At 40.6% G+C, this 20,375-nt stretch overlaps 1 protein-coding gene across 7 annotated transcripts in view; it reads left to right on the forward strand.

Moving 5' to 3' along the window:
• The window catches only part of FOXP1 (forkhead box P1), a 631,238-nt gene that overhangs the window by 246,538 nt on the left and 364,325 nt on the right, over positions 1–20,375 (forward strand). The window contains exon 1 of one of the 7 annotated variants that reach the window (XM_021933409.2): positions 17,570–17,689. The exons of the other annotated variants lie outside the window; for them this stretch is intronic. The gene's annotated coding sequence lies outside the window, so the exon portion shown is untranslated. Of the gene's footprint in view, positions 1–17,569; positions 17,690–20,375 lie in introns of those variants that run through there. 7 annotated transcript variants of the gene reach the window in all.

The raw sequence follows: 20,375 nt of genomic DNA on the forward strand, positions 1-20,375 counted from the left end.
AGGCGCCTTTTATCTTGACTCAAAGCTAGTGTTTCTTAGTGTGTGGTACCTTGCACAATTACCAAAGTGTAATTTAAAGTTACTGATTTTCCCACACCTTTTAACCGTTAATGCACCTTTGTTAATGTCTTCTTTATTGCACTGGATCACGAGTTCTGTAGTCCTATATTTTTTTCTCATTATGTTTTTATATCCATTATATTATTTTAAAGAAAAATACTGACCTGGTGTAGTGGCTTACGCCTGTAATCCCAGCACTTTGGGAGACCGAGGCGGACAGATCATGAGGTTAGGAGATCGAGACCATCCTGGCTAACACGGTGAAACACCGTCTCTACTAAAAATACAAAAAAAATTAGCTGGGCCTGGTGGCGGGCACCTGTAGTCCCAGCTACTCGGGAGGCTGAGGCAGGAGAATGGCATGAACCCGGGGGGCGGAGCTTTCAGTGAGCCAAGATCGCCTGGGCGACAGAGTGAGACTCCGTCTCAAAAAAAAATAAAAAAGAAGAAGAAGAAGGAGGAAAATATTGATACTTTCCTGGGCTCAGGTTGGAAAAGCATTTTGTAGTTAAGATGTTTTCTTTCTCCATCCTTTTTCTCTAGGTTATTCAAATCCCTCCTTCATAATTATCCACTTCTATTATACTGACCCTTGTCCTGCTAACAGCTGAAGAGGATTAGTGGACACCCCTGCCTTTGTATCTATTTGTTCTCTGAGATTATTTGTTTTGACCTCTAAATAATTTCTTTTTAGGCCCTCTGCTCTTTATGTGACACATGTTTTTGCAGATCTCACTTTGATCTGTATGAACATCTAGCCTCTCATTTCTCTTATGTCATTTATCCTGCTTAGAAACATTTTATGACACCATAAGTCACGCTCTCATTTTTTCCTTTCATATACCTCCTTCGAATCTCTTCAGAGGAAATTCCTCCTTAATACTTACTATGAGCCCAGCAGCAGTACAGAGGTATGATGACTGTGACCTAAGGATGTCCAGCCCTGTAGAACGAGCGCTTCCTTGTCCTCCTTGTGTATAATGGAGTTACATATCTTAAGTCCCTTGTTTGGAGTCTCTGTCTGGCAGGGACGCTGCTGCTCCACTCTGCCATAGCCTTCTCTGCTCCCAATGTCTAATAAATGTTTAATGATAATTGAAATGATTAGTTATCAATCCATAATGGAGAAGAGCTTATTAACCTTTTCTGATCACAGCTACATTATCCTTGAGATGAAAGTTTTTGCTCTCATGTACCAGCAACTGGAAGTCAGATCCGTTGGACTTATTGGGGTCCCTACTGTGTCATGGCATAAAATGGTTTCGTATCATTTATCAATCTTCTGGGAAGTATATGCCCTTTGTTATTACTTCAAAGAATAGCCAATATTTCTTTATTTGAGATAATATATGTATAGCTATATAATGTATTTGGGGGCCTGCACTTTCAATATTTTTATAAAGTAGAACAGTTATAGAAAACTACCCACCTACTCCCGACTATATACATGCTGCGCACAAATCAGTTCTGAACCAGATGTCCTATTTCCATACTGTATAAAAGGTAGCCATTGTCTACTGCAGATGTGGCTGGTATAACTGACGAACTAAATTTTACCTAATTTTAAATTTACATTCTAATAGCCATACGTGGCTACTGTATTAAGTTGCATTCATATATATGTATTTGCATATATTTACATAAAAATTGTTTTAAGGCAGGGAACCTTGCCACCCAAATCAAGAAATTGAACTTAGCCACCTTGAAGTTTCTCCTGTGTCCTGTTCCACCCACAGCCCTTTCCAAAAACAACTCGTGTTTTTACGTTTATCATAATCATGTCCATTTGTTCATTATTTGATCACCTACATGTGCATCCTTAGACACCATAGTTTAGTATTGTCCACTTATTAAATGCTTGATATGTCTTTTATGTTTCTCAATCTGAAGATTTCCTGTCTATGCCTTTCTTTTCTTTGTACTTTACCTTTCGGAGGTCCCTGGCCCCCTGAGCTGTAGGGTTCCCCAGAGCCTGGAAGTTGCTGATTGCATCCTCAGTTCAGCATATCCCTCTGCCTTCTTTATCTCCTGCACATTGGCAAGCTGGATCCAGAGGCTCATGTTTGATCCCTTTAGCACAACTCTAGGTGTTGTTGTGTTCTTTCATTTGTGAGGAATATGATATCTTATTGTCTGCCTTTTTGTGATATTAACGGTCATTCATCCTTACTGCCTAGATCCATTAATTCATTGGGAGATGCAACATGGTGATATTCCAATTCTTCTTATTAGCTGGGATGCTTTTGTAATTTTATTATTCATCTACTCTTTAGTTACCCAGTGGTACTGTTCATTTAGGTAATACAGGATAAATGTCTAATTCTTTCCCTCTATTTACTAAGTTTCAAAATAATGAGTTGACTTGCTCTCCTTTTCTGAAAGTAACCATTAAATTTTCATGTTTTTATGAGAACACATGGACACAGGGAGGGGAACCTCACACACTGGGGCCTGTCAGGGGGTGGAGGGCAAGGGGAGGGAGAGCATTAGGACAAATACCTAATGCATGTGGGGCTTAAAACCTATATGACGGGTTGATAGGTGCAGCAAACCACCATGGCACATGTATACCTATGTAATAAACCTGCACATTCTGCACATGTATCCCAGAACTTAAAATAAAATAAAAGTTTTGATGTTTTTATAAACCATAAGTTTAAACATATTAGTAGATTTCAATTTACTGCATTTTAAAAACTTTTATTGAAGATCAAATTATCTGTCTTTCATGAGTGTGACTTCTTTGTGTTGGCTCCTCTGTCCTTCTGATATGACCCTATGGTCTTTCATAGCTTCTTTGCTCCCTGCTATGACAGAATGTTTCAGACTCACCTTGTCTCTCTCTCTCTCTCTCTCTCTCTCTCTCTCTCGACAGACTTTTGCTCTTGTTGTACAGACTGAAGTGCAATGGCACGATCTCGGTCCACTGCAACCTCCACCCCACCCCACCCCCCGCCGCCCTGGGTTCAAGCGATTCTCCTGCCTCAGCCTCCGAGTAGTTGGGATTACAGGTGTACACCAACAAGTCCAGCTAATTTTTGTATTATTAGTAGAGACAGAATTTCACCATGTTGGCCAGGCTGGTCTCAAACTCCTGACCTCAGGTGATCCACTTGCCTCGGTCCCCCAAAGTGGCAGGATTATAAGCGTGAGCCACCACGCCTGGCCACCTTGTACATTTCTTACCTGAGAATTGAAATCAACCATTTTATCTAGAAACCCGTTTCTTTTAGTGGAAATTTGTGTTTCAAGACATTATCTTAGTGCTAACAGTGCTCCTTGTTGTGAGTGTGTCCAAGCCTCATGAGTTCATCCTGATATTTCCGTTTCATATTCAGGATTACAGGACTTTTATTTAACCTCCTATTTATTACATCTTTATCTCCTTTCTTCCATGCTGACAATTTTGGTTCTCAAGAACAAAGGTGATGGTAGCATTAGAAGATCCCATAATTGCCCATCTGCTTATTTTTCTACCTTACACACACAGCAGTGTTAGAATAACAATGCTAAATACTTCCACTACCAATTATGATTAGCAAAAAGAGTAAACGTTATATTACATATGCTGTCCCTAGTCTTACTCTGTTATTATTTTATTTGTTGGAGACAGGGTCTTGCTGTGTTGCCCAGGCTGGAGTGCCGTGGCATGATTATAGCTCACTGTAATTTCGAACTCCTGGGCCCAAGTGATCCTCCCACCTCAGCCTCTTTCGTAGCTGGGACTACAGGTATGTGCCACCATGCCTGGATAATGTTTTTTTATTTATTTTTTATTTTATTTTATTTTACTTTTTTGTAGAGGTGGGGTCTCACTAGGTTTCCCAGGCTGATCTTGAACTCCTGGCCTCAAGTGATCCCCACACCTTGACCGCCCAAAGTGCTAGGATTACAAGTGTGAGCCACTGTGCTCAGCACGCTCTGCATTATTTTTTAATAGTTGTATTAAATTTGCCTTTTCAGGACATTTAGCCATTTATACGATACTTTCCCCCTTTCAACGCTAACCCTATTTTAGTTTTAGTAATACAAGTATGTTCAATGCTCAATACCAGTTCTTCAGTCCTTATGTCAGTGTCTGTAGTCATTTTGTCTAAACTTCATTTCTATTAGATTTTTTGGAAAAGGCTCATGGGTACTGTATTCCCTGAATTCTTGAATTTTCGTAACAGTGTGCTGTGTTCTTTATACTTAAACCACAATCTTTACTGAATTAAAAGTGTTGTGTCACATTTTTTCTTTGCATATCTTAAATATGTTACTCTTTTTTTCTTCTGGCATAGTAAGTCTTAAGTCCAGTAGTTTTATTAGATTATATCTTAGTGTTGGTCATTTGGGGCAAATATGCTTCAGTGTCTAGGGTTCTTTTGCAATATGTACTTTCAGAATTTTTTTTTTTTTTTGAGTTTCAGGAATGTTTCTTTGAATTATAGTTTTAGGTATTTGGACAATTTTCTTCCTTTGCTTTCCTCTCCAGGGATTCCTACTTTCTTTTCTTTCTTCCTTTTTTTTTTGTTTTGAGCTCTGTCACTCAGACTGGAGTACAGTAGTGCAATCACTGCAACCTCTGCCTCCCAGGTTCAAACGATTCTTGTGCCTCAGCCTCCTGAGTAGCTGGGATTACAGGCGTGCAGCACCACACCTGGCTAATTTTTATCTTGTTAGTAGAGACAGGGTTTCGCCTTGTTGACCAGGCTGGTCTTGAACTCCTGGGCTCAAGCAGTCCTTCCATCTTGGCCTCACAAAGTGGTGGGATAACAGGCGTGAGTCACCACACCTAATCCAGGGATTCCTATTTTCTATTTGTTGGATCTCCTTTACCTGTCTTCAGTATTAAATACTTTCCCTTAAATCCTTATCTCTCTCTTAATTTCTATTTGATTTTGTTTTTCATTTTAACCTTGTAGGTTTTTTAAAGCATTATTTGTTGTATCTGTTTCCTCTCTGTCCCTCTAGTGTATTTTCTCATTTCTAGAATGATTTTTCTTTTTTTTCAAATTTATTCTTTCTTCCCCCATTTCTCAGCCAATTGAATTCCTATTTATGTAAATCTTTTTTGTTTATTTTATTTTGTTTTGTTTTTCTGAGACAGGGTCTCACCCTGTCACTCGGGCTGAAGCGCAGTGGTGCCATCTCAGCTCACTGCAACCTCTGCCCCCCAGGCTGAAGCAGTCCTCCCACCTCGGCCTCTTGAGTAGCTGGGATCACAGGTGCACACCACCACACCCAGCTATTTCTTTGTATTTTTTTGTAGGGACAGCGTCTCGCCATCTTGCCCAAGCTGGCCTCAAAACTCGTGAGTGCAAGTGGTCCTCCCACATCAGCCTCCCAAAGTGCTGGGATTCCAGGTGTGAGCCACTGCACCTGGCTTGATTTATGCAATTCTTTCAGGTCTTATATCTTATTCTTAATGTCTTTTAGCTCATTTTGAAATAATAGATTACAGACATGTAATGACATGTCTGATACGTGCTTTCATTTTGTGTAAGATGTTATTCTGTTCCTTTTTTTCTCATCACTTTGTATAGAATTTTACCTCAACATTTTTATATTGCTCATTTGCACGTGAAAGTGATTTTTCTGAACTTTTCGCAGGGAGGCTTTATTGAGAGAGATCTTCTAACTCCATAGCGCTCTCTCTTTTGGGTTACTTTCTACTACTTGGCTACTGGCATGCTTTCTAAAATATCTTTACTGTATTATTCTCTACTTTGAGGAGGCCTTTCTCTTTCTTTCCTCTTGGGTTTCTCTGTCCTTTTTGATTTTGATTCTGTTGCCAGGAGTTTTTCCTCAGTGTGGAGTCCTATGCTAGAATGGAGACCTCACAGCCCGATTTTGAGAGTTCATAAGCCTTAGACTCCTCCCAGCTCTGCAGACTTTTCTTAATATGGGCCCTTTGCTCTGACCCTTCGTTGAAACGGGAAATACCCCACAGCCCTAAGATCAGCTGCTATTTTAAACGTGGCTCACCGTACTGTCCATTTAGTACTTATTGGCAATATTGGGGTTCTTTTTCTCAGTTCTTTCCGTTGCTGCATTGCTGCCCTCTGCTTCTTCCCACCTAGATGCTACTACTCTGTAGGACTTGTGGCTAGCCTTAGCTTTTCCACATCTGTTGTATTACAGTGTTTGAAGTGACATTGGTCTCCTGATTTTATTTTTTACTTTGTTGAGACAGAGTAGTCTTGCTCTGTCACCCAGGCTGGAGTGCAGTGGCATGATCTCAGCTTAATGCAACCTCCACCTCCCAGGTTCAAGTGATTCTCCTGCCTCAGCCTCCTGAGTAGCTGTGATTAATTACAGGCATGTGCCACTATGCCTGGCCAATTTTTATACTTTTAGTCAAGACAGAGTTTCACCATTTTGGCCAGGCTGGTCTCAAACTCTTGATCTCAAGTTATCCACCCACCTCTGCCTCCCAAAGTGCTGGGATTACAGGTGGGAGCCACTATGTCTGGCCTGATTTTCTTATATGTTTGTTTGCTTGTGGATTTTTGGTTTTGGTCTCTAGTTGCTCTGTATGTTTTTTATGTGGGGACTCAGCAAAATTCAAAAATCAAAAACTGTGCTTCTGCAAACTCTGCCTCTCTCTTTTGTAATACAAGTTCTACCTGAGGCTTTATCAAGCACATTTTTGCATGTCACTAAATGTTGCCACATAACCTTATTTTTAATGGCCACATAATATTCCACTACTACCTGAATGTAATATAATTTATTAAACCAATCTACCATTATTGGGCACTCATGTTTTAATTGCACTTAATGCAAATTTCTTTTAGTTATAAATTTGTCCACAGATTCTTTACCATTTTTTCTCCCTTTTGTAGGTTTTGTGGATTAAAGTAAGCACAGCAAAAATAGGACTGTTTGCTGAACCTCTAACTTCCACTTCTTTATTTTTGTTCATTCCTATGGTCAATATCCATGCATTTTGAACTCAAATGTGTGGACTGTCGTCTTCTCAAAGGATGTTTTTTTCTGACTTGACACTTTAATTATATGAAAAGTTTAATAAAAACATAGAAGTGATTTACAATATTTTATATGTAATGAATTATTTATTGATAAGATTAAAATCACAAGAAAGTAGAAATGCTCTTAAAAATGTAGGATCATCGTGCCTTAGAGTTAAGAAAACCTTTGCCCAATGAAGAAAAAGTAGAAAGCAAAGGAGAATGTTAAAGTACATATCACACAGAATTTAATGCTGGTTTTATGTCAGCCTGAGAAGTGATATTGTGTGCTTCAGCTTTGAAGCATAGAAGGAGGAAGAGTTATACGTGTTATTACATGTATAACTTCATGTTCTTTGTTTTCTTTTCTCTCTGCTTTTCTTTTGAAACAGGTTCTCCCTGTGTTGCCTAGGCTGGTCTCAAACTCCTAGGCTCAAGAGATCTTCCCACCTTGCAGCCTTCTGAGTAACTGGGATTACAGGCACAAGCCACTATGTCTGGCATGTTATTTTCTTTCAAAGGACTGTGTCTTGTCAAATGAACACTTGCATGTTAATAAAAATCATCTTACTCTGATATCAAATATTAACATTGTTTTTGGTGGTAGATACTCTTTTGGAACATGTATGCTGCGAATTCTTCCAGTGGTAATGTTATCAAAATTACACCTAGACATTTCCCTGTAACTCTTCTCAGTGCTGTACTCTATTATAAAGTATTAGGCCTTAAACCATGATCACATTCTGATAATTGTTCTTCTCCTGTCACCCACCTGCAAATGTGTTTATTGCTGGCTGTTTTTTTCCCAGTGCTTTAGGGGAGGATCCTGTATTTTTTTTCTTTTTTAACATTCTTCTCTCTGATGCCCTGGAACAATCCTATGTTGTGACATTTAAAAGGTCTAGACTTTGTGAAAGGCTATCTCAGTGGGTGACGGGATCATTCATTCCACCTGTGTCAGCCATTGCACCCAAGTGGCTTGATCAGGTCACAATCCAGCTGGATCAAAAGGCACCAGACCTGTGCTCAGGGCTTCTTTTTGTTTAATTTTTAAATTTTTATTTTTTATTTCTTTGGTAGAAATGAGGTTTTACCATATTGGTCAAGCTGGTCTTGAACTCCTGGGCTTAGTGATCTGCCTGCCTCAGCCTCCCATAGTGCTGAGATTACAGGCGTGAGCCATCGTGCCCAGCCTGTTTGCCAAATTCTTCTGCCTCCTTTAATGTAAACATGTTTACACCCAATCTTTTCAGCTTATCACGTGTCTTGAGCACTACTAAGTCACCAATGAAAACCTTAATTTCACATCTCTCTACTGCTGATGAATAAACTTTCTGGTGTAGTTTTAAATGACAATATTTGAGGTGCTTATGTGGCCTACTGTCATGTGTAGAGAGATTGGGGGAATACCCTGGGAAAACGTTACTGATTTAGAAAAATGTTGCCACTTCTGGGTAATAAAATTATAGACCGATAATGCACCTTATTTTGAAAGAACGTATTATAATAAGCAAAAGAGTGACTTAGATTAGAGGTACTTTGAGCTCGAGATATAATGTGTCATCAGTAAACACACAGGTGTGCACATACATACTTACATATGATAAAACTGAACTACCCTTTACAGCAGGTCATTTGCTCTGCTTATAACTTGGAGAAATTGGGCTGGGCGCGGTGGCTCACGCCTGTAATCCCAGCACTTTGGGAGGCCGAGGCGGGCGGATCACGAGGTCAGGAGACCTCCTGGCTAACAATTTGAAACCCTGTCTCTACTAAAAATACAAAACATTAGCCGGGTGTGGTGGCGGGCGCCTGTAGTCCCAGCTACTCGGGAGGCTGAGGCAGGAGAATGGCGGGAGGCGGAGCTTGCAGTGAGCCGAGATCGTGCCACCACTGCACTCCAGCCTGGGCGACAGAGGGAGACTCCGTCTAAAACAAAATAAAAGCAAAAATTATCTTGGCATGGTGGTGATACGTACCTGTAATCCCAGCTACTCGGGAGGCTGAGGCACAATAATCTCCTGAACCCAGGAGGCGGAGGTTGCAGTGAGCCGAGATCGTGCCAGTGCATTCTAGGCTGGACAACAGAAGGACACTATCAAAAAAAAGAAAAAAAAGAAACAATCCACAAAACAAGACAAAAGAACAACAACAAAAAAGTTAAGAAATTGATTGGTGGTCAGATTTCATAATTTGTGGGTACATATTTATACACAATGCAGTTCTCTTGCAAGTGACCTTTCTGTTGCAGCCAAGAAGGCTGTTTCATTCAGTACAGTAAGTCTGCCTCATTCCCCTTTTTGGAGTCACAACAAGGCTGTCACCGCCTCCCTCCCAGCCATTTCCCTCATTGATCCATCAAAGTCAGCCTCAGATGATTCCCTCCACAAGCATTTCTGAAGGTATCCTTTCTCTTCTCACATCTGGTTTGGTCTTTACTTGCTTTTGTTCAGTGTGGCCCTGTGTCTCAAACTTAGGGAGATGGCGTAACGTGGTGGCTAAGACCTTGGATTCTAGAATGGGCAGTGCAGTTCAACTTTAAGCTTTGCCATGTATTAACTGTATGACTTGGAACTAGTTAGCTTGCTGGACCTTATTTTCCTCATCCGTTCAATGGAGATAAGAAGAGTATAATGCTGTGCCTGGTACACATTTCTATTTCTAATGACTTGCTCTGACTGTTTCTCTTATAGTTTGGATTACTGTCTCATTCTGTAGTAAACCAGTTCATCCAGAGTTCATCTTGACCTTTCTGTACCATAAAGTCTATCACAGCCCATCTCTCCCAACTCTGACACCCTTTCTTTTCTTCCCTTTCCCCAACTCCTGGTGGAGTTTAAGAGTTTGCTTAAAAAAATGTTTACCCACCTAAGACATCCAACCAGTAAGCATGATGAGAAAGCTGTTCTCAAGTAGATCATTTAGTCAAGGAAGATTTTATTGCATTCTGCTTATATAAACTGAAATCCTGTGCCAAAGTACCTAGCTCCAAACTCTCCCTTCCTTCCTTCTATTTTTTCACAACACATCTCTTGAAGAATCTATTGCAGATTTTGTTCTGAGAGCCAGGATGCCATCAGCTCTGCCATCACAGAATAAGCATGAAATCCAGGTTGTCACCGGGAGGTTTTTGTTGTTGTTATTGTTGTTTTGGCCATCGTTGGGAGCTTTATTATGATTATTATTGGACTGTTATTTTTCATCTGAGCCTCTTTTATGCTTTTCTCTTTGATTTCTTGCCCATTGAGTCCCCATTGGGTATGTACGGGGCAACTCTTCCAAATACAGACTGTTTTTTATTAGCAATGCCTCTATTTGCACTGTAGCACTGATCTTAAGGTGATCTGGTGACCAAAGATTATGTTTCATAGTGCTTTGAAGAAGAGGGTAATGGCATAGTCCAGGTATGCTTGGCCTCTTCCTGATAATGCATACCAGATTCTTTAATATTTCATGTAAAAAAGGTATAACAAAAAGAGAAGCTTGGTGGCATTTTTTTCCTGCTTGAAAGCAAGAAAGAGAGTAATATGCGTGCCACATAAAGTATTTTTCTATTTTGAATACACTGAGGGCTATATGGATGCTATCAGCAGAATGTAAATCATTACATTTTTATCACTAAGTGTTAAAGTCCACTGTATATTTGGTACACAAAGAATACATTCATCAGGTTTTCTCTTCTCCATTCAAATCCCACAGATGTGAGGATCATACAAAATAATGCCATTTTGAGCCAAATATGGTGACACATGCCCTATAGTCCTAGCTTCTTGTGGGGAGGAGGTGGGAAGATTGCTTTGGCAGTTCAGTGCTGCAGTGTGCTATGAGCATGCCTGTGAATAGCCACTGCACTTCAGCCTGGGTAACATAGGGAGACCCCACCTCTAAAATAATAATAATAATAATAATAATAATAATAATGATAATAATAATACAGTTGTAGGAGATTTCTTTATAGACCCTTAATATAAAGGCTGCTTCAAGGGCCATGCTGGTATTGTTGGTCAAACTTGCTTAGACTGAAACCAGTGGTTAGAAGTGGCTTAGGGACTTCAGAGGACCTCTTTCTTACTTTTAATCCATGTTTTATGATTTTTAGGTTCATAAACCATAGAAGGATGGCATACTTTAGGGCATGAGACAAGCTGGCAATCTCAGGCCTGTTGTGTTTGGTCTATAAAATACTTTAAAATAATTTGATCGGTTACTAGGATTTAAATATCAAGGGATTGGCTGGGTGCAGTGGCTCGCGCGTATAATCCCAGCACTTTGGGAGGCCGAGGCGGGTGAATCACCTGAGGTCAGGAGTTCGAGACCAGCCTGGCCAACATGGTGAAACCCCATTTCTACTAAAAATACAAAAATTATCTGGGCGTGGTGGCTTATGTCTGTAATCCCAGCTACTCGGGAGACTGAGATGGGAGAATCTCTTGAACCAGGGGGGCGGAGGTTATAGTGAGCCAAGATTGGGCCATTGCACTCCAGCCTGGATGACACAGCGAGACAATATCTCAAAAAAAAAAAAAGAAAAAAGAAAAAAAAAATTCAAGGGATTATACCCTACAGCAACTCTGGATTTCTGGCCATTGCAATAGATGTAGAGCAGCGCTGGGTCCACATTCCCAAATGGCAGCTGGGTGGGAGCTGGGTCATGGCCGGCCTGCCCCCTTAGCTGGGGTGTGGCCTAGGTTTTTGCCTTTCTACTCTGGGCTGCTTTGCTCGTTAGCATGACCCTTTGTTCCAACAGACTTTAGAGTTTGCAACCCCTTTATTTTTTTTTAAATTTTTTTGAATTTACACTAATTTATTTATTTATTTATTTTTATTATACTTTAAGTTCTAGGGTACATGTGCACAACGTGCAGGTTTGTTACATATGTATACATGTGCCATGTTGGTGTGTTGCATCCATTAACTTGTCATTTACATTAGGTATATCTCCTAATGCTATCCCTCCCCCCTCCCCCCACCCCACGACAGGCCCCGGTGTGTGATGTTCCCCACCCTGTGTCCAAGTGTTCTCATTGTTCAATTCCCACCTATGAGTGAGAACATGTGGTGTTTGGTTTTCTGTCGTTGTGACAGTTTGCTCAGAATGATGGTTTCCAGCTTCATCCATATCCCTACAAAGGACATGAACTCATCCTTTTTTATGGCTGCATAGTATTCCATGGTGTGTATATGCCACATTTTCTTAGTCCAGTCTATCATTGATGGACATTTGGGTTGGTTCCAAGTCTTTGCTATTGTGAATAGTGCCACAGTAAACATACGTGTTCATGTGTCTTTATAGCAGCATGATTTATAATTCTTTGAGCAACCCCTTACTTTAATACCGCAAAGGAAAAACAGAACCAAATTGGTATTCAGAATTAAACAACATGTTGTGTGTGTCTTTAATGGCTAACTTTAAGACAAAAGGAAATGTATGTATCTTATTTTGGGAATCTATTTTCTGAATAATATAATTTCAGGAATATATAGTATTTATGAATTATAAATATATAATTTTATATATTTAATGTATAAATGATATAAATGATTATAAATTATAGAATTTCTGCTCCTCAGAGTCTTGAAAGTGGAGGGCCATATGGTAGCATCTAGTTCTAATTCAGCCCTCTCCTTTTAATAATTAGGAAATTGAAGCCCAGCAAGTCCAGTGTTTGTTCCAGGCCATGTAACTTATAACTGGTAGAGCTGGGGGCAGGATCCCTGTGTCCTGCTGGTGAAGCAAGGCAGATAGGGTCATTAATGTGCAGTGTGGAATAGATGGAAATAGAACAAAATGTCTAAAGTGCATGTCTTTGCTATTGTTCCCATAGGTTGAAGTTTTACGGAAATATTTACTTTGTCAAGATTGCGTAAGTGCTCATGAAAATTACTCTGTGTCCCACAGTAGGCCTTGGCTTTTTAGAATCAGTCTAATATTTCTTCCAGGCTGCGGAGCCTTTTTACGAGGTGCTCTATAGAATGCAGCAGGCAATGCATCTAAAACTGAACTAGTCACACACTCTTCCCCTCCAAAACCTGCTCACTTTCCCGTGTGCTTAATCTTGGTCCTTATTGCCCTGAGACAGAAGTTATCATATTATATTCTTTTTGTTTCTTCTCTTATTGGTCATATTCTTGGTTCGTAGGTCACATTGATTCTGTCTTAGAAATGTCTACCAAAATGAGCCTTTCCTCTCCATCCTCCGAGTTTCTGTGTTGGGAGGGTCCTCACTGTCTCTTGATAGGGTCATGGCAGTAGACTCTTCCTTATACTACTTCATTCTAACTTAACCTCAATCTCACTTCTTTGTCATCTCCATTGGTTTTCAACCCTGACTATATATTAGTTACTTTGGGAGTTTAAAATGTACCAAGGCCGAGATGGGCGGATCATGAGGTCAGGAGTTCGAGACCAGCCTGACCAACATGATGAAACTCCGTCTCTACTAAAAATACAAAAGTTAGCCGGACGTGGTGCATGTCTGTAATCCCAGCTACTCAGGAGACTGAGGCAGGAGAACTGCTTGAACTCGGGAGGCGGAGGTTGCAGTGAGCTAAGATCACACCACTGTACTCCAGCCAGGGTGACAGAGCAAGACTCCACCTCAAAAAAAAAAAAAAAAAAAAAAAAAGTACCGAGGTTGGGCCCTGTGCCCAGAAAGGGATTTAATTCATTTGGAGCAAGGGCTCTGGCATCAGCGTTTTTAGAAGCTTTCCAGAGTTCTCATGTCCAACTGCAGAAGTAACCGCCACTGCTGTACTTTGTCAGCATAGTTGGTTTTCTACAAAACACATCCAGTGGTCACTCTACTGCATCCGCATCTCTGTTGTCCACAGTAAGTCCAGACTTCTAGTTTGGCTTGGGAGACCTTCGTAGTTGGATCCTAATTTCTCCAGACTTCTCTGTGACCACTGCTCCCTCATATAATTACACGCCAGTCACCAAGCATAGTTTACCCCTCTTGGAGCTCTGAATGCCCCTTGATGACAGCGCACCTTTGCCTGTGTGCCTCGCTCCACCTGGCTCCCCTTTTCTGCCCTATAAAAATGAAGCCTACCATCCTTCATGGATATTGGCTCCGTGAGAAAACCTCTCCTGCTGCCAGTTTGTCACCTATCACAGTAGGTTAAAATGTACCTACACACTGTACTTATCTTGTTTCTCTAGACCTGAGCTGTCCCGTAGAACTTTCTGCAATGATAAAAATGTTCTGTACTTTTACGATCCAGTGTGATAGCTGATAGCCACATGTGGCTTTTGACACTGGAAATATGACTGGTACAATTGAGGAACTGAATTTTTAGTTGTATTTAGTTTTAATGTATTTAAACTTAAAAGTCACATGTGGCTAATGACTACTGTTTTTCATAGTCCAGATGTTGATATGAGTTCGTTGAGGGCAAGGGCCTAGTTTTATTCATGTTTTTATTCCCATATGGCACAGAATGGTATTCCCTAAAGTCTTCTAAATGACAGAATGGATGATGTAGGAGTTGTATCAAAAATTTTCATCTTTTCTAGTTTATACGCCTCTCTACACATACACAAATAAAAATCCTGCTTATGAGTATAACACATATTCTCACATCTGACTCTCACACAGATCTCATTACCCCATTTTCCAGAAGAAGAAAGTGAAGATCAGCAAAGTTAAGTGACTCAGCCAAGTTTATAATCATGAAAAATAACATTGAGGCGGGGCACAGTGGCTCACGCCTGTAATCCCAGCATTTTGGGAGGCTGAGGCAGGCGGATCACAAGGTCAGGAGATTAAGACCATCCTGACTAACATGGTGAAACCCCGTCTACTAAAAATACAAAAAAAAATTAGCTGGGTGTGGTGGCGCATGCCTGTAGTCCCAGCTACTTGGAAGGCTGAGGCAGGAGAATCGCTTGAACCCAGGAAGCAGAGGTTGCAGTGAGAGATCGCACCACTGCACTCCAGCCTGGGCGACAGAGTGTGAGTCTCCATCTCAAAAAAAAAAAAAAGAAAAATGATATTGAATTATGCCTGCCAGTTACTTTAATTACATTGTGAGCATGAAATTTCTTCTGATATTTTTAGCTCTGGGTCTCTGAAAACCTGAACCCCAGAGAAAATGTTCTGTGGTCTTACGTGTTGTATATAGCCCATCTGGCCATCTCACATTTCCAGAGGCTGGCTTTTATCTTGTGGTCACTTAAATGACACCATTTCTTGAGTCTGGGGCTATGGCTGGCTCATACCAGGTTTCTTGTCTTAACACCATTACCAAATTTGCCAAGGGTTAGAGGTCACTGGATTGGCCCCTGACAACTCTTTCTTCCACACTGTTTTGAAGGCCGACTGCAAAGTTTGGTTTTGTCGAAGTGGGAAGCGTGATATTATTAAAGCTGAAGTTAAGCAGACCACAGCCCAGGAGAGGGAATGGCACTAAAGGCTCATCAGAGACCTTAATGCAAAATCATCTTATAATCTGAAAGCTTTTTTTTTCCTTTTTTTTTTTTTTTTTTTCCGGTGCAGTCTAAATTAGGACACTGTTAGTAGCGGGAGGGTAATTAGGGGTGCATAGTGAATTCAATTCTTATTTATAAGAAGTCAACTTGATTAAATTCTTATGGCTTCCTTGCTCATTCTATTTCCTTTGCACTGTATTATGAACAATAAGATGATTTTACTTCAAGGGAGCGGAAAGGTTTTTGTTCAAATTATATCTCAGTCATTCACATAAATATCAGCTGTGATACATTTCTTATATCTTCAGAGGTATGAACAAATACTATGCAGACTCGGTCTGCTTGGTCGCGTGTTGCTAAACCATGGTAGTAGGGAGAGGAATGAACATGGAGAAGAGCTGATTTTATGAAGTAACCAAAGAAGGAAAAATTGTTGCCGTTAACATTGTTTACTGAAATTCATTAACTTTTACTTTATTCATTCAAGATTTATTAAGTGCCTTTTGTAGACTGGGATACAGCTTAGCAAGAGAAACGATTGATTAAATAGACCATTATAATAAAATGGACTCATGCCTATATTGGGACAAGTACTGTATACAAAGGGAATAGATAACAGGGACATTGATCTAAAGAGAGGTTAGGGAGGGCTTCTTGGAGGAAGTGGCATTTGTGCCTGAGTTATATGGAATGTGTGGGATTTCTTAGGTGAAAGAGGGCAGAACAATACGAGGGTAGGCTAGATCTGTGCAGCGGCTTAGGCTAGATCTGTGCAGAGACAAAAGTGTACAGGGTGTGTATGTGAGTGCCTGTCCGTGGTAGAATGGTGGTCCCGGAGCCGCAAAGAAAGTTCGACCAGAGGACCAAGCAGTGGCTGACATCCAGCACAGCCTTTTGAATACCTCTAGACGCTTCCCCTTGACCCTCCGGGCCTTAGAAAGCTAAGAAATTGTTCAGCTGGGATGGGATGTGCGTGAGGAAGCGAGCAACGTTAAGCATCCACATCAATGTTGAGATGCATCCTAATGTCAAAAATTTTAAGATGTGACTGGGGAAGCTATCTGGGAATTGATGGAACGTTGTACATTCACATTTTGCAAGATGACTTTGTCTTCCCCATGGATAGGTTTGAGGAGAGCAAAACCAAAGGCAGGAATGAGCCTTCACAAGGAAATTGCAGAGTCGTTGGAGGCACCCTTGTGTGGGCTGGCGAATGTCGGTCAGGGTGAAGGAAAGAGAATGGAGTGAATGTCGTTGTTGGATGTGGTGGAGGAGTCGAATGTGCCTGCAGAGTGTTTGGCCCCATTGGCTAGGCGTGTGGTGGTAGCATTCACTGAGGGAAGACCCAAAGAAGAAGAACCAGGTTGGCGGAGAATAGGATGCTGAAGAAGGTTGTAGATCCTGGAGAGCCAACATCACAGGCAGACTGCTTGGAAATGGGAACTGCTCGAGAAGAAGGGAGGGTGCGCTCTGCCAAATGCAGCCCATGGACCAAACAAAAAGGGACTGAAAACTTCATGACTTTGGCCACAGAGGTTTCAGTGGCATGGTGTGGGCTGCAGGATGTTTAGAAGGTGAGTAAGTGGAGACAGGGAGTATAGCAGCTCTTTCCAGAAGTTTCTGAAAGGGAGGAGAGAGTAGGGGGCTATGAGACTGTGAAAAGAATTTTTGTTTCATCACTGAACACAGATTATAAAGTCACACCAGAATCTTTTTTTTTCAGTTTTATTTAAAATTTTTTTCAATTTCAGAACTATGAATTCTGAATTCATAGTTAGCATAGTAGTAGCAACTTAGAGGCTTTGAGAATTTAGCACAGAAGTTTCTAGAAGCAGGCAAATGAAAGCACACAGCAGGCTCGATCTCATATATATGACAGAAATCTTTTTTTTTTTGTTTTTTTGTTTTTTGAGACGGAGTCTGGCTCTGTCGCCCAGGCTGGAGTGCAGTGGCCGGATCTCAGCTCACTGCAAGCTCCGCCTCCTGGGTTCACGCCATTCTCCCGCCTCAGCCTCCCGAGTAGCTGGGACCACAGGCGCCCGCCACCTCGCCCGGCTAATTTTTTTTTTTTTGTATTTTTTAGTAGAGACGGGGTTTCACCGTGTTAGCCAGCATGGTCTCGATCTCCTGACCTCGTGATCCGCCCATCTCGGCCTCCCAAAGTGCTGGGATTACAGGCTTGAGCCACCGCGCCCGGCCTGACAGAAATCTTTAAGGAGAAGACCCCCAAACAACAACAAAGGTAACCCTTATTGTGATGGTATGGGGGCTTTTAGTGTAAAGAGAGTCAAGCCCACCCAGCTCAAAAACTCTGAGGCCATTGTGGGTATAAAGTGTGCAAATGGTTATTTGAAAATATATGTGTTTGACAAAGATTTCTATCCAAAAAAAAGTTGTGGCAGTAAAGCGGTCAAGTGGTTTTCTAGAAAACTTCAGTTAATGGCAAAATCACGACTTCCAGTACAACTATAGAGAATAGAGACACTTTGAAATGTTTCTGCCCTCTTTGGGGTACCCTGTAATTCTATTCTGTTTATGAATGTCCTCCTCACCCCTGAATTTGTGTGTGCTTTCCTAATGGAACACATCTTTACGCTCAGTAACCATGTTAATTTATGGCGTATTTTGGTATTCCAAGAAGTGAAAAATGGGGAGTTAATACGACTTCTCTTTGTTTCACTCTGAAGAGGTTTTTACTACCAGGACTTTGACATCTTCCACCTTAGTTTATCTTTAAGTTATCTTTAACTGGAACCATTTTGTCCATTAGCTCTATTCTAATCACCTCTCAGAATGGTTAGATTTACAAGCAACACATGACAGAGAAAACATAAAAAAATCAGCCAGCTTCTCCTGACATTCAACAGCAGCCCACGTCTAAATAGTGAAAAAGTTTATTTGCTTTTTCTGAGGATGTGCTAAGTGATTTTGCAGTTAGAGTGGTACGGCCTTCTAGCACTTAGGCCTGCATTTATTAAATAAATTTGTTCTTTAACTCAAGTGTTAAGTGTGTATTATGAAACCTCAAAGCCAATTTCGGTGATTGCAATGTGCAAATATTTTTAAAATTATGTAATTAAATAGGACTTGGCCTGCAAGGTCCACCAAAGTAATTTATTAATTGAATAGTCTGATTTAATTGTATGTTATTTTCGTTTATTCAGGGAAGTGCCTGCATCTCTTGCAGAGATAGGAGCCTCTTGTATGCCTGTCACTGGAGGTACAGAGGTCCTCTCCAAGAAATCTTTAGCACCCAATTAAATATTAACCAAGAAGAGGGGACTTGTTCCTCCTGTCCCTGAAACTCTATTTTTATGCCTGAGTCTGGCGATTTTAAAGGAAAAAGAAGGGAGAGAAAAAAAAAAAAAAACTTGCTGAGTAGAATTATTTGTAATTCATTCCGTTTATCACTACATTATTTAAAAGTGACTTACTCTTCTTAATTGTGCCAGTGTACAGGGTTATATAAAGTGTGTGTATAAAAAGAAAAGCCCCTTTAATTCAGTGTTAGCTACATCTAACTATGGCTAAAGCCACGCCGTATCTGTTTCCTTAAAATGTCATTTTAAAGGTATTGTGGTTTTGGAGCAGCAGCTGTGACTGAAAAGTATGTAAACTAAGCTGTTCTTGCTCATATCATTTTTATATTCTTATGTCAGACCAGAAGGCTGCTTTAAATTTATTTTTCATTGTGTATTAGTTCTAGAGCCCGGTTTTTTTTCTTCCTCGGGAACATATGTTCTTTGGGACGTGTTATACTCAGACATTTAAGAAAATAACAATTGTGTGTGGGGGGAAAGGTACCAAAATAGTTTGTTATTTGAGTATTGTATTTGGGGGAAGATTAATCAAAAAAAAAAAATTAACTCTCACAAAGTAGAATTTTGGGGCCTAGCATCTGTGTTTTAGGAAATGAAAGAATTCAGGCATACTGTACTAAGTCACGTGAAAGGCAGTAACTTTTAGAAGCCCAAATTGCTTTCCCAAAAGGAAAATATTTTTTGTTGCTATTAAATATAGTTTATATTGCTACTTCAGAACTTTTTTTTTTTTTCCAGTGGGGCCATTTACTTAAATTCTTAGTTAATATTTCTGTATAGAAACGTCTTTGTCTCCGGAGCCCGCCTGTGCGAATTCCCATTTAATATGTGGTTGTGGATAAGTATTTATTCATTCCATGTGGTACTCCACACCTGATCAAGTGACAGCATGGCGTCATGTCAGCCAGCAAAATGTTTGAGTGACTTTTGAGTAATGGTGGCATAGAAGGTAGAGAGGGTTGAAGGAAATAATAATGGGAATTTTTTTCCTTTCCTATATATTTCAGCACGTATAATGCCTCAACCCTCTGGTGGAAATTTGGAACACAGGATAGTAAAATATTCCTTTTCCTAGAGGGCAGTAAAAGTGGAGTAGAAAGTAGGAGCTATTAGAATTTCCATGGTAAATATAATTTGATTACATATGTCGGATTGGGTTCCCTCTGAGCTGAGGATTTTACTTATAGAGTTGTTTCACAATGGTATATTTCTTTCCAGTTTTTGGAAGCAAATTTAGCCCTAAGAATTTGCCCTGGCCGGGTGCAGTGGCTTATGCCTGAAATCCCAGCACTTTGGGAGGCCGAGGCGGGTGGATCATGAGGTTAGGAGATCGAGACCATCCTGGCCAACATGGTAAAACCCCATTTCTACTAAAATACAAAAAATTAACTGGGCGTGGTGGCAGGCGCCTGTAGTCTCAGCTACTCAGGAGTCTGAGATAGAAGAATCACTTGAACCCGGGAGGCAGAGGTTGCAGTGTGCCGAGATCGCACCACTGCACTCTCGCCTGGCGACAGAGCAAGACTCCATCTCAAAAAAAAAAAAAAAAAAAAAGAATTTGCCCTAAGAAAATTCCTTTGACCTGCCTCGTTCCTACAGGCCCACATC

This window comes from Papio anubis, chromosome 2 (genome assembly GCF_008728515.1).
Source record: "Papio anubis isolate 15944 chromosome 2, Panubis1.0, whole genome shotgun sequence".
Taxonomy (NCBI): Eukaryota; Metazoa; Chordata; class Mammalia; order Primates; family Cercopithecidae; genus Papio; species Papio anubis.